Genomic DNA, 11,413 nt, shown 5'->3' with positions numbered 1-11,413 from the left:
CAAAAAAAAAAAAAAAAAAAAAAAAAAAGGTTGGGTGTAGCTCAGTGGTAGAGTGTCCCTGGGTTCAATGCCTAATACCGAATAATAATAATAAATTAATATTAAAAGGACTGGGGTTAGCTCAGTAGTAAAGTGCTTGCCTAGCATGCACAAAGTCCTGAGTTCTATCCCCACTACAGAAAAGGAAAGGAAAGGGAAAGAAAACCTCTGGTGAGAAGAAGTAATCTGCACAAGTCAAACAATAAATTGATAGCAGATTTAGGCTTAGAACTGGCTTGAAACTTAGTGTTTTATATCTGAATTCCATACATCCGCTCTGCCTCCTTTTCCAGAGCAAGAGTTTAGTGTCCAAGGTCTAAGGGTTAATCCACCAAGAGCAGTGGCTTCCAAGGTTTTGTTTTTTGGTAATAAGAATTGAACCTAGGGGTACTTTATCATTGAGCTACATGCCCAGTCCTTTTTATTTTTTATTTTGAGACAGGGTCTTGCTAAGTTCTTAGGGCCTTGCTAAGTTGCTATGACTGGTCTCGAACTTGAGATCCTTTTGCTTCAGTCTCCTGAGCGGCTGAGATTATAGGCATCCTGGCTAGCTCTAAATTCTCTCTCTCTCTCTCTCCTCCCCCTCTCCCCTTGGTACCTGGGTTTCTTGAACCCAGGGGCACTTAATCACTGAGCCACATTCCCAGCCCCTTTGTTTAAAAAAAAAATTATTTTTGAGACAGTGTCTCACTAAGTTGCTGAGGCTGGTCTTGAACTTAACAATTCTCCTGCTTCAGCCTCCTGAGTAGCTGGGATTACAGGTATGAGCCCACACACCTGGTTTAGCTCTAAATTCTTAACCACTATGCTGTGTTTCCCCAAAACAGAGAGTTTTGTAAACATGTTTTAAAGTCTAGTCAGTGGACACTTATTTCTTTCTCTATCCTTTGCCTATTTGGTATATTTATCATTTCATTTCAAAACCTAGTATAATAAAAACAAACGTGATACATTCTGTATGTTCAGCTATGGAGAGATATATTATTAAGGTCAAATAAGAATAATAATAAAGCCTTGGAAGACTACATATAATCTTCTATGGTACTAATAAGTATGTGAATACTTCTGGGAGAAAATATAATCAATCATTATCTGGTTGGGAGTTGGTCTAGGAAGACCAAAACAGGAGCAGCCTTTTACTCTTCATTTCTCTACTTTGTGTGCAACTATTACATTATTTTTTAAGCTAAAAAATATGCTATAAATATAAATATACATCATTTCACAATATGCTTAACTCAAAACTCACCGCAAGCTGCAATGGCTTAAGACTAGCAGCAATTTAATGCCCCCTACTCCCACTCAAATCGGCACCCATGACCGTGGAGGCAGAGGAAGGGAATGGTGAAGGAATGAAGGCTGGTGCAAGTCTGATCGGGGTTCAACTCCCTACTTCCACCATTCATCAGCTTTATTTAACCTCTGTCAACCTCAGTTTCCTCACATATGAAATGAGATAACACCACCTCACAGTAACGATAAGGATGAGAAAGATAATCCACATCAATCACTTCTTATAGAGGCTGGCAGGTACTGAGCAGTTAATTCAACAAAACATTCTTCCCCCATCACAGGATTCCCAGCCAAGCTCATGCCTGTGAGATAGGAGAAGCGAGTTTGCTCAGCCAAGGTCAGTCAGGCTTGTGGATAGAAGAAAGGCCTACTGGCTACTTTTTCAATCCATGTGCCACCCACGTTGCTTCCAGGATCTCCAGCTATACCTTGAACTGTTGCCCTGGGGAGAAGTTTTGCTTGTGGGTTTTTGTTTTGTTTTTTTGTTTACTTGTTTTCTTGTACCAGGGATTGAACCCAGGGATACTTAACCACTGAGCCACATCCCCAGCCCGTTTTGTATTTTATTTAGAGACAAGGTCTTACTGACTTCTTAGGGCCTTGCTAAGTTGCTGAGGCTGTCTTTGAACTTGTGATCCTCCTGCCTCAGCCTCCCAAGCCTCTGGGATTACGGACCTGCGCCACCGCACCTGGCTTGTTTGTAGATTTTGAAGTAAGGTGTGGTGGGGGGCTTGTTTGAAGAACAGATCACCTGAGTTGCTTCTCCTTGGTTTAGTTCATTCTCAGTCAACCCCTTTCTCCAACTACCAGCCAAAATTTTTATAAGCTTGGAAAGTTCAAGAAACCACAGGAATTTTTGCAGATCAGCTTGATCCAAGAAAAGGCTGGAATCACTGTGGGCCACCTTTCCAAAATTTTGAAATCCAAGATACTTTAAAACTGAAAGCTTTGGGGTTGTGGCTCAGTGGAGGAGCACTTGCCTAGCATGTGTGGGGCCCTGGATTTGAATTTCAGCACCACATATAAATAAATAAAATAAATGTCCATTGACAACTAAAAAAATATTTTTAAAAAACTGAAAGCTTTTATTTTTGTTTTATAAGTCTAAGGTGAACCCATTTGGAGAAAGACCTGACCTGAACTGCTATGAGGTCATTAACGTCTTCATTGGTCATCTTGAGGCAACTGGTCATACATTTTACTGGAGAGATATTGATATATTGGAGTGTGTGGTGTTGCCCCAGACCTCACTAAGGGTTCTATACAACACACAGTAAAGCATCATCTTGTCTGGTTAAAATCTGAAAAATTCCGAATTCTGAAAAATATCCAGCTCCAGGGTTTCAGATAATAAGTCGTAGACCTGTATTTCCAGATAGGATTTCAGGTCTTCCTGTCCAGAGCCCAACTTCTTCCTATCATTCATCACAGTGTCATCTGCTGGTGTACACAAACCTGGCTAAGATGCCTTGTGGACCTATTGATGTGTCAGCACCACGGACAGCGACAGAGCACTTGACAGAGCTCCACAAAATTTGCTAATGTCTTCAATTCAGAATTGTTGTTGTGTTTGGGTTTTTGTTGTTGTTGGTGGTGGTAGTTGGTTGACTTTTGGGGGGAGCAAGACAGGGTGCTGGGGATTGAGCCCAGAACCTCACACATGCTAGGAAAGTATTCTACCACTGAGCTACATCCCAGAACTTTTAGTTTCCTTTTGAGAAGGGTCTTGCTAAGTTGTTCAGGCTGGCCTCAAACTTGTGATCTTCCTGCCTCAGCCTCCTGTGTAGCTGGAATTACAGGCATGTACCACTGTGCCCAGCCATGGACTCAGTTTTTCCTCCTTTTAGAGACTGACACCATGGAACGTGCCTGAGAAATGCAGTCAATTGTTTTCTAATAGTAAAACACAAGGTATGGGGGTGGGGGGCAGTAATGTGGTCTGGGTACAGGAAATAAATGTGCTTCTTATCTTTTTCCTCCAGCTGGTCCCAGGCTCTTCTCTTTTGACATTATTAAAAGCCTGGCAGGTACTTTGAATGTCTGTTTCCATCAAGTTTCCTTGCCATTTTAATCTGCAAATACTTCTGGCTATTTCCTTTCCTGAGTGTTCTGTTACCTAGCCACTGAATTTTCCTAGACTTACCTGCCCAGCAATCAGGCAAATGGATAAGACTTGTTAGAAATGGGCCGGAAGTTCCCACTGAACTCCTACCAACCCAGGTCATTCTAACAAAAGAGATGTGCTTGAGTTATCGTTAGGTCCCTGAGGAGAAAAGAGCTGGTTTCCTTCACTGCTAAGTGAAGTCATACCCAGCCTCAAAGAAATTGAACCTTCGTCACTGGAATAAATGCCTAAGATGACAAGCAAGCATAGCTGGGTGTGGCCCAGCAGCAGAGTGCTTGCCTAGTATGTGCAAGGCCTTGGGCTGAATCCCCAGTATTACCAAGAAAAAAAAAAGGCAAGCAAAAAGTCACATGTTAGCACTACAAGGGGCCTTAGAGCTTGTAGGTTGGTGGCAATAGAAGTAGAATAGTTTTTTTTTTTTTAATTTAATAAATGTTTACTAATGTTGGCTTATGCTAGGCATAGGTTAGACATAGAAGTTAGAATTCAGCCCATCCTCCTCCCAGAAACTCCAAGTCAGAAGAAGGAGAGAGACAAGTCAGCTGCAGAACAGTGTGCTAAGTGTTAGGGTAGGAGAATACAGGCTGCTGCAGGGTGCCAGGTGAGAGGCTTCTGACACAGGCCAGGGAGTCTGGGAGGAGACTCAGCAGAACTACCTGTGCTGAACTTTAAGAACATGCGTATAGGTGGGAACAGAACAGGCCATTCAAAGGCAGCGCGCTGTGAGAAAACTCAGTCTTGTCCTCCCTTTATTTGTATCTGTTTGGTCGTATTCCACAGCTAAAACAATCCTGTCTCTCAAGACCAGGGTCATGTCCTTTAACTTACCTTTCCATCCCCAGAACTTACACTGTTTGACAGTTATTCACCATGAGCTGAAGGCCTCACACATCAGAACCGTAGTGGTGCAGATGATTTAACACTAGATACCAGAACACTGCGGTAAAAATTTGGACACACTCTAGGCCTGTAATACTTGTCATGCTGCCCCAAGGAAGATCCTTGGCCTGAGGCCACCCGCAATGCAGAAATTGAAATTACTCCTGTGTTCCCATGACTGGAATTTCCGCCACAAACTGTGTGACTGAAGTCCCCCCTACATGTTCTTCAGAAGGTTTAGTTTGAGCCCAGAATGAGCAAGTGAAACTTGTCTGAGCTGCTACATTTCAACCTACAAAAATAGAGCTTATTCCTGGGGATTACCTATCCCAATGCATATTACAAGGGAAAGAGAAAGGTTGTCAGATTCATAACAGGTTCATTGAAAATGCCAAACAATACTCACATTATCAGTGATCCTTCTAGGGATGGGAATGTAGTCAGTGGCAGAGAGCTCGGTTAGCATGTGTGAGTCCCTGGATTCAATCCCCAGTACTAGAAAAAAACTGAGCATTGGCTGAGGATGTGGCTCATGCTTGCCTAGCATATTTGAGGCCCTGGGTTCCATTCCCAGCACAGGGGGGAAAATGTGATCATTCTACTAGGAAGAAATCAAAGTCAGACTCCCCTGCCAATCAGCTATTGGCCCTGGCCAAGTCTTCTTCTGTCTCTAAATCTCATGACTTTCTCTGTAGTTGGATTCTACAGATGACTCTTGAAGGTCTCACTCTGTTCTGTGATATTTTTTAACACTTTGGTTTATAACCTGGAAGCTTTAGGCAGCCTTTGTACACTATGCACTGAGACAGCTGGGCATTAATCCCAGTGTTTATGTCCTGACTCGTGTCCATTGATACCAAAGCTTCCAGTATGGATGGACTGGATTGCAGCAGGGCTAGGTCTAGTTGTCCCTGGCAAATTCCATTGGCTACCACCCAGAGAGGTCCTTTTTGACTGGAGCCGTGAGGACTGGGTGGTCGCCAGGGAGCTGGGAGAGAGATTCAAGTTGCGAGTCCTTGGAAATTCTTTCCCTAGATGTAAGCAGAATTTAACTGTGGAAAATAGTTTCTGTAACACTGGGACAATCCACTGCAGCTTAGCAGGAACCTTGACAGATGAAAAAAATTAAATCTATTACCAGTTTGCTATGTGGTCTCCCTTTCTCTTGCTCTCTCTTTTCTGGCCTCTCTTTATCTTGTCTCATCACTCCCTTGCTTTCTCCTCTGCCAGCTACCTGACCTTTATGGAGATTCCAGCTTTCCTTTCTTTCTTCCCCTTTCCTCCCCACCATCTCTTCTGCCTCCTGCTTCTCTTCTGCCATTATATTTCCCATTCTCTGCTTCCTCCCCACTGTGTTCTTCTTTACCTTCCTTTTTTCCGCTAGGATCAGTAGGGCTGTAAGGAGAGCATAATCCTTTAGAAAGGTGACCTCATTTACTGTAATTCTCCCACCAAGGCAGACCAGAGGTAGAGGTCACCCCCAACCCCATCATTGTTCCTGCTGGGAGTAAAGATATTGAGAGAAGAGGTGAGTCCTCAGAGGGTACCAAAGGGGTCGACCATTCCCTTGGTGAATATTTTTATTTAAACTTTAAAATAATTTTAAGATAATGTATATATTGCAGAGAATTTAGAAAGTACAAAAAAGAATAAAGAGGTACATTTAAATGAACTATATTCCCTCTGTCAAGAGGTAACCCTTGCTGAGTATGATATTCATGCCTCTAATCCCAGCGACCTGGGAGGCAGAGGCAGAAGGATCACAAGTTTGAGTCCAGCCTTTGCAACAAAGTGAGACCCTGCCTCAAAATAAAAAATGAAAAGTTCAGTGGTAAAGTATCCCTTGGTCAATCCCTAGTACTGCAGAGAGAGAGAGAGAGAGAGAGAGAGAGAGAGAATCTTTGCAACCTTTGCTACTCAGAAGATGCACAAGTCCAAGACCAGTTGGACAACATAGTAAGACCCTGTTTCAAACAAAATAAAACAAAAAGAGAGACAGCCCTTAAAATCTTCCTAGGGTTTTCTCCCCCATGGATTTATGGCATACCTGCAGTTATAATTCATGTGCAATTTTGTAACCTGCTATTTTCCCCCACTTCATATTAAAATATAAGCAATTCCTCCACAGTATTGTAAACTTTTAAAAAATACTATTTAAATTTGTTTACCCATCATCCTGTTTGCTGAACATTTACATATGTTCCAGTTTTTCTGTCACATTAATTTATGCTGTGGTGATTGGTTTCATGTGCAAATTTATAGTCAGTCTATTGCAGGGTGGAAGAGGGAGGCCATGGAACCAGTCTGCCCAAGTCAGAATCTATGTTCTGCTCTTACCAGTCATACAACATTGAGTAAATTCTATGCCTCCAGTTTTTACATCTGAACAAGAGGGATGATAAGAGGACCAGTCTCGTGGAGCTGTTAGAATTTAAAAAGATGGTTCATCTAAAGCAGTTAGAGCATAACTGGCACATACTAGTTACTCAATAAATGTCACTGATTAGGATTGCCCTGGCATGGATTCACAGGCTATTCCCATTGCTTCTGCTTCACTTGCCCTTTCACTTTTGGGTGAGTCAGGCTGGGATCTTCAAAAGGCATATCAGAAAAATGAAGGAAAAACAAAAGGGAGTTGGACAAAAGAAGCACATTAATATTCTTAGTCTTTGAGTTTGGCAAGTATAAGCATCTAAACCAACAGAGATGAGGGGCCTGTGCCATTCCAATCCCACCTGAGGGGCACACATGTCCAGAGAGCCTCTCTGAGTTTGTTTCCCCTTGTTTCTTCTCCTGTTCCCTCATCCAAAGTCCCAGTCACTGGGACAGTGCTGAGGGTGAGTAAGGCTGCTGGGAAAGAGTGGGAACAGAATCAGCTTTGGCATCAGAGAACCCTGGCTTCAAACCTTGCCTGCCATTAGCTGAATTATGAATCTGGCACATTGATTTAATCTCCATGAGCCTTGATTAAAAACAACCTAACTAAATTGTTCTGCAGATTAAAAGATAAAAGCTTTTGACACAGAATGAGCATTGGGATGGACGCTCACCTTCTTGTCCTGGGCTGAAGAGTGAAAGAAGTTCCAAACTTCTCTAGAATGGGTCCTTAGCACTGTTCACTCTTTTGCCTTTCAGCAACCCGTCTCCCCAAATCAGGATCTAGAGAGGAAGGAAGGGCCATTCCTCTCATCTGCACATCAGACACAGACAAATACAACAGGGTGGCACAAGAAAAGTGTCTTCCTGTACACAGAGGAAGAAAATCTTTCCATCAGAGAGTCACTCCTGGGGCACACACACCCCACACTACGCAAGTGTGTGTGCACACATGCACGCACACAGGAGCAGTTCTGGGTCCTGAGCGTTAGCGCTTTGGAAGTCTCCAGTAGGAGTTTGAACCCATTCTGCATTATCCTCATGTAGACTGCACCTGGCTGGCTCTGGCTTCAAGGGCAGGGAGAAGGTGGGATCATGCATCCATTTCATTATTTTTCCTTTGACTTGGTTTTGGTCTTGGGCTATTTCTTTTTTTAGTTGGAATTAACTTCTCTAGGACTCATTGCCTCATCTTGTGCGTGTACACCAGCCAGACAAAGTAGTGGCTGAGCATATGCCTTTAAAACTGTAGAATGCAAGGCAAATAAAAAGCACTCTTATTCTTCTCGGTTTTCATTCTGTCACTGCATCAGGTGAAAAGAACACTTCAGCCTGCTCGCCACTGATGATCATCCCCACCCCAGCACCCCACACCCTCACATGCATATACTCATACATCTCTGCTCTGAAAAAGGGGGAGAGTGCCAGCAGTGCAGGTTTCTCTGCCAGTGAGCAAACGCTCACATGCCCCCAAGGCAGCTGTGGATGCCAGAGTTGATGTTCAAGTCTGAGATGTGCAGTCTGCAGTTGCCCTGTTTTTCCACCTTATGCTCTTGCTCAGCCTCTCAAAGTTGCAGTAACTCACCCACTTTCCTCCCCAGGCTTGAGTGAGCATGTGCCTGGCAGGAGAAGGGGGAGGTGGGCAGAACTGGCGCTGAGAACTCTCCTCATCTTTCCCGGGAATGAATCAGTGTGATTCCAAATAAATGGCCTAGTCTTCAGTTTTTTAACCTCCTGTGGAGAGAGGAAGTGAGCAGCTGTTAATGAACTTGCAAAGTCCCCAAAGGAGAAGTTTAAGAGACCGAGAATGGACACCATTGTTGGCGGTTGTCGGGGGGTATCTGCCTCTCACCCAAAGGACTAACTCATAAGCAGTAAGGGTTTCCAGGTTTCTTTCCCTCTTGGATCTATAGTTAAGAATTGGTTCCCACCACCTACTTACACTCACAAATGCACACCTCCTTGGAGCTGGGCCACCCTGAAGCTGTGTCCATGGGCACAGGATTTTGCTGATGGGTGGCCCAAAGGCCCACCTGTCCCTGCCTTCTGCCAGCCTGCCTCTCCTATTACCCAGGGTTTTGTCGGTCACAGCATGTGGCCCTGACCATGAGCTTGACCAAGAGGAATTGGGCTCATGGGACTGGAAAGGGGCTCTCCTTCCCCTTTATGGAGAGGATCTTTTTCAATGTGAGACCTACCAAGTAACAAGGGAAGCAGATTTCTCTATACTTGGTGCTGATTTACATCCGCTAGGGAACACTGGGAAAAAAATCAACCCCTTGTAAAAAGAACTAAGAGTTTATGCATGAAAAAGCATATGAAAGGAAGTCCCCAGGTGGAAAGAGATTAGCAGCCCTAGCTGACTCTAACAAAAACTCACCAGTGTTGTTGTTTTTTTTTTTTTTCCTTGAATACTGTCAAAGAGGTGGGAGGAGGAGAACCAGACAAGGGGGCATCTTATCCCAGATGTTCATCAGTGCCTCTTCTGTCCTTTACGTATGGTCATTACTCTGGCTCCGCAGGGACACCTGCTGCCTTCTCTAAGTAAGCTTCTAGGGCAGCTCTACCTCACTTAGCTCTCCTGGCCCACATCTGGACATTATCTTTCTGTTAAGACAATCAAGATAAGATGGAAGGGTTTGTTTTGTTTTGTTTTGGGATTTGGGGCTTAATTTTTTTTTCCCTAGGAACTAAAGGGAGATTAGAATTGAAAAAAGAGCATAAAAGCCTGGAAACTGGATTGGGATGTAGTTTCAGTGGTAGAAAGTTCACCTAACATGCACAATGCCATGGGTTCCATCCACAACACTGCAAAAAATAAAAAATAAAAAAATAAAATTTTAAAAGTCTAAAAGGTTTAGGGTTGCTGGGTGCCATGGTGCACGCCTTTAATCCCAGCGGCTTGGGAGGCTGAGGTAGGACGATTGCAAGTTCAAAGCCAGCCTCAGCAACTTAGCAAGTCTCTAAGTAACTTAGCAAGACCCTGTCTCAAAAAAAAAAAAAAAAAAAAAAAAAAAAAATTCAATAGGGCCACGGATGTGGCTCGGTGAATAAGCACCCCGGGGTTCACTCCCAGGTTCCCCCCCAAAAAATCAGTTTCCCAGACACAGGAAGCTCCAACATTCATTATTCCTTGATGCCCATGCCCTTCCCATAGTCCATCTTTCCTCTCTGTTCTCATCCAGAAGTGTCTTAAATTCATCACCTGCTCCCCAGCCTGCTGGCCTGGCCTCATTCAAATCCTGATCATCTCTTTCCTGGACTCTGCTGCAGCTTCCTCACCTGTCCTTCAGTCTCCTCTCTTCACTGCAGTCTTCCTCCCAGAACTCCCTTCTTCCCAGGCCTGGCCTGGGCTGCCTTGTGTATGTCTCATTCTTTTTTTTTTTTTTTTTTTTTCTTTCTTTTTACAGACTGCATTTTGATTCATTGTACACAAATAGGGTACAACTTTTAATTTCTATGGTTGTGCATGATGCAGATTCATACCATTCATATAATCATACATGTACATAGGAATGATGTCTATCTCATTCCACCATCTTTCATACCCCCAATGTCTCATTCTTTAATAAAATTTAGCCTAAATGTCACCTACTCCAGGAAGTCCCTTGGGATTATGCCAGGCAGAGCACTTTTTACTTACTCCCATGACTGCATTTATCTCCATGCATCAGAATTGCTGGACGACATGTCTTTCTACCCCAAACCCTTCACTGCAGCTCCTTCAAAGATCTAGACTAGGACTTAAGCTATGCATTCTCAGGATCTGACAGAGGGGTTGACTTCCAGTGCACAGCAAGGAATGCTTGATGCTGAAGGGAAGGGAGAGATAGAGAGGGTACAGAAAATGGAATGGGTTAGAGTCTCCATCCCAGAGATATCACCTGTACCTGTAAAAAGTGGTTTCCCTAAAAGAAACCCCATTCTTGTTGCATTAGCCCTCTGTTCTCTGTTACAAATTTCACATGGTGCTACAGTTTGTTCAAAGCTACTGACAGGGCTTAGAATTCTGAGCCAAAGACCCAAGAAGATTAGGTGACTGCCTTAGGTTGCACTGCCAGTTAGTGACAAAGGCAAGACTAGCACCTAGGTTTCCTGGCACCCAGACCACGGCCCTTGACACTACACCAAAGACCTCTCTTGGAGCTTTCCCTCCAGGCAGCAGCGTATAATTATCAACATTAGTTTTTGGAATTTATATGCAGCTTTTGCTTCACTGGGTTTTTTTTTTTTATTATCCTTTCAATTAGTAATTCCGTAAGCAGCCCAGGCATGAAGCAAAGCCAGGGTAGGAGGGGAGAAGCAGAGAGAGGCCAAGGCCAAATAGTGGCCAGAAACCCCTGTGAGAGGGAGGTCAGAGGGAAGCAAAGGTGCAGAAAGACATATAAAAACAAGGGACAATGTCTTGGGAGAGACAGAAAAGGGGAATCTGTGCAGAGCTATGTGATCCAAGAATCCTCCTATCCTCAAAGGGCTTATATTCTAATGGGGCAGAGGCCCGAAGAGCAGAATATATTTAACACCTGACAAGTTAAACACAATGATCATATGAGTCAGATCAGAGGCAGAGAGAGTTGATAATGGGGACTACCTCTTGGCCTCTCCTCTGCATGCTGGGAACTCAAAGGAACAGCTCCAGATGCCCCACGTCTTTTGGAGTTCACCATTCGGTGTACTGTGGCATCCCTGGATCGGGAGAGG

The sequence above is a fragment of the Sciurus carolinensis genome, chromosome 2 (assembly GCF_902686445.1).
Source record: "Sciurus carolinensis chromosome 2, mSciCar1.2, whole genome shotgun sequence".
Classification (NCBI taxonomy): domain Eukaryota; kingdom Metazoa; phylum Chordata; class Mammalia; order Rodentia; family Sciuridae; genus Sciurus; species Sciurus carolinensis.
This window is presented reverse-complemented; position numbering follows the sequence as displayed.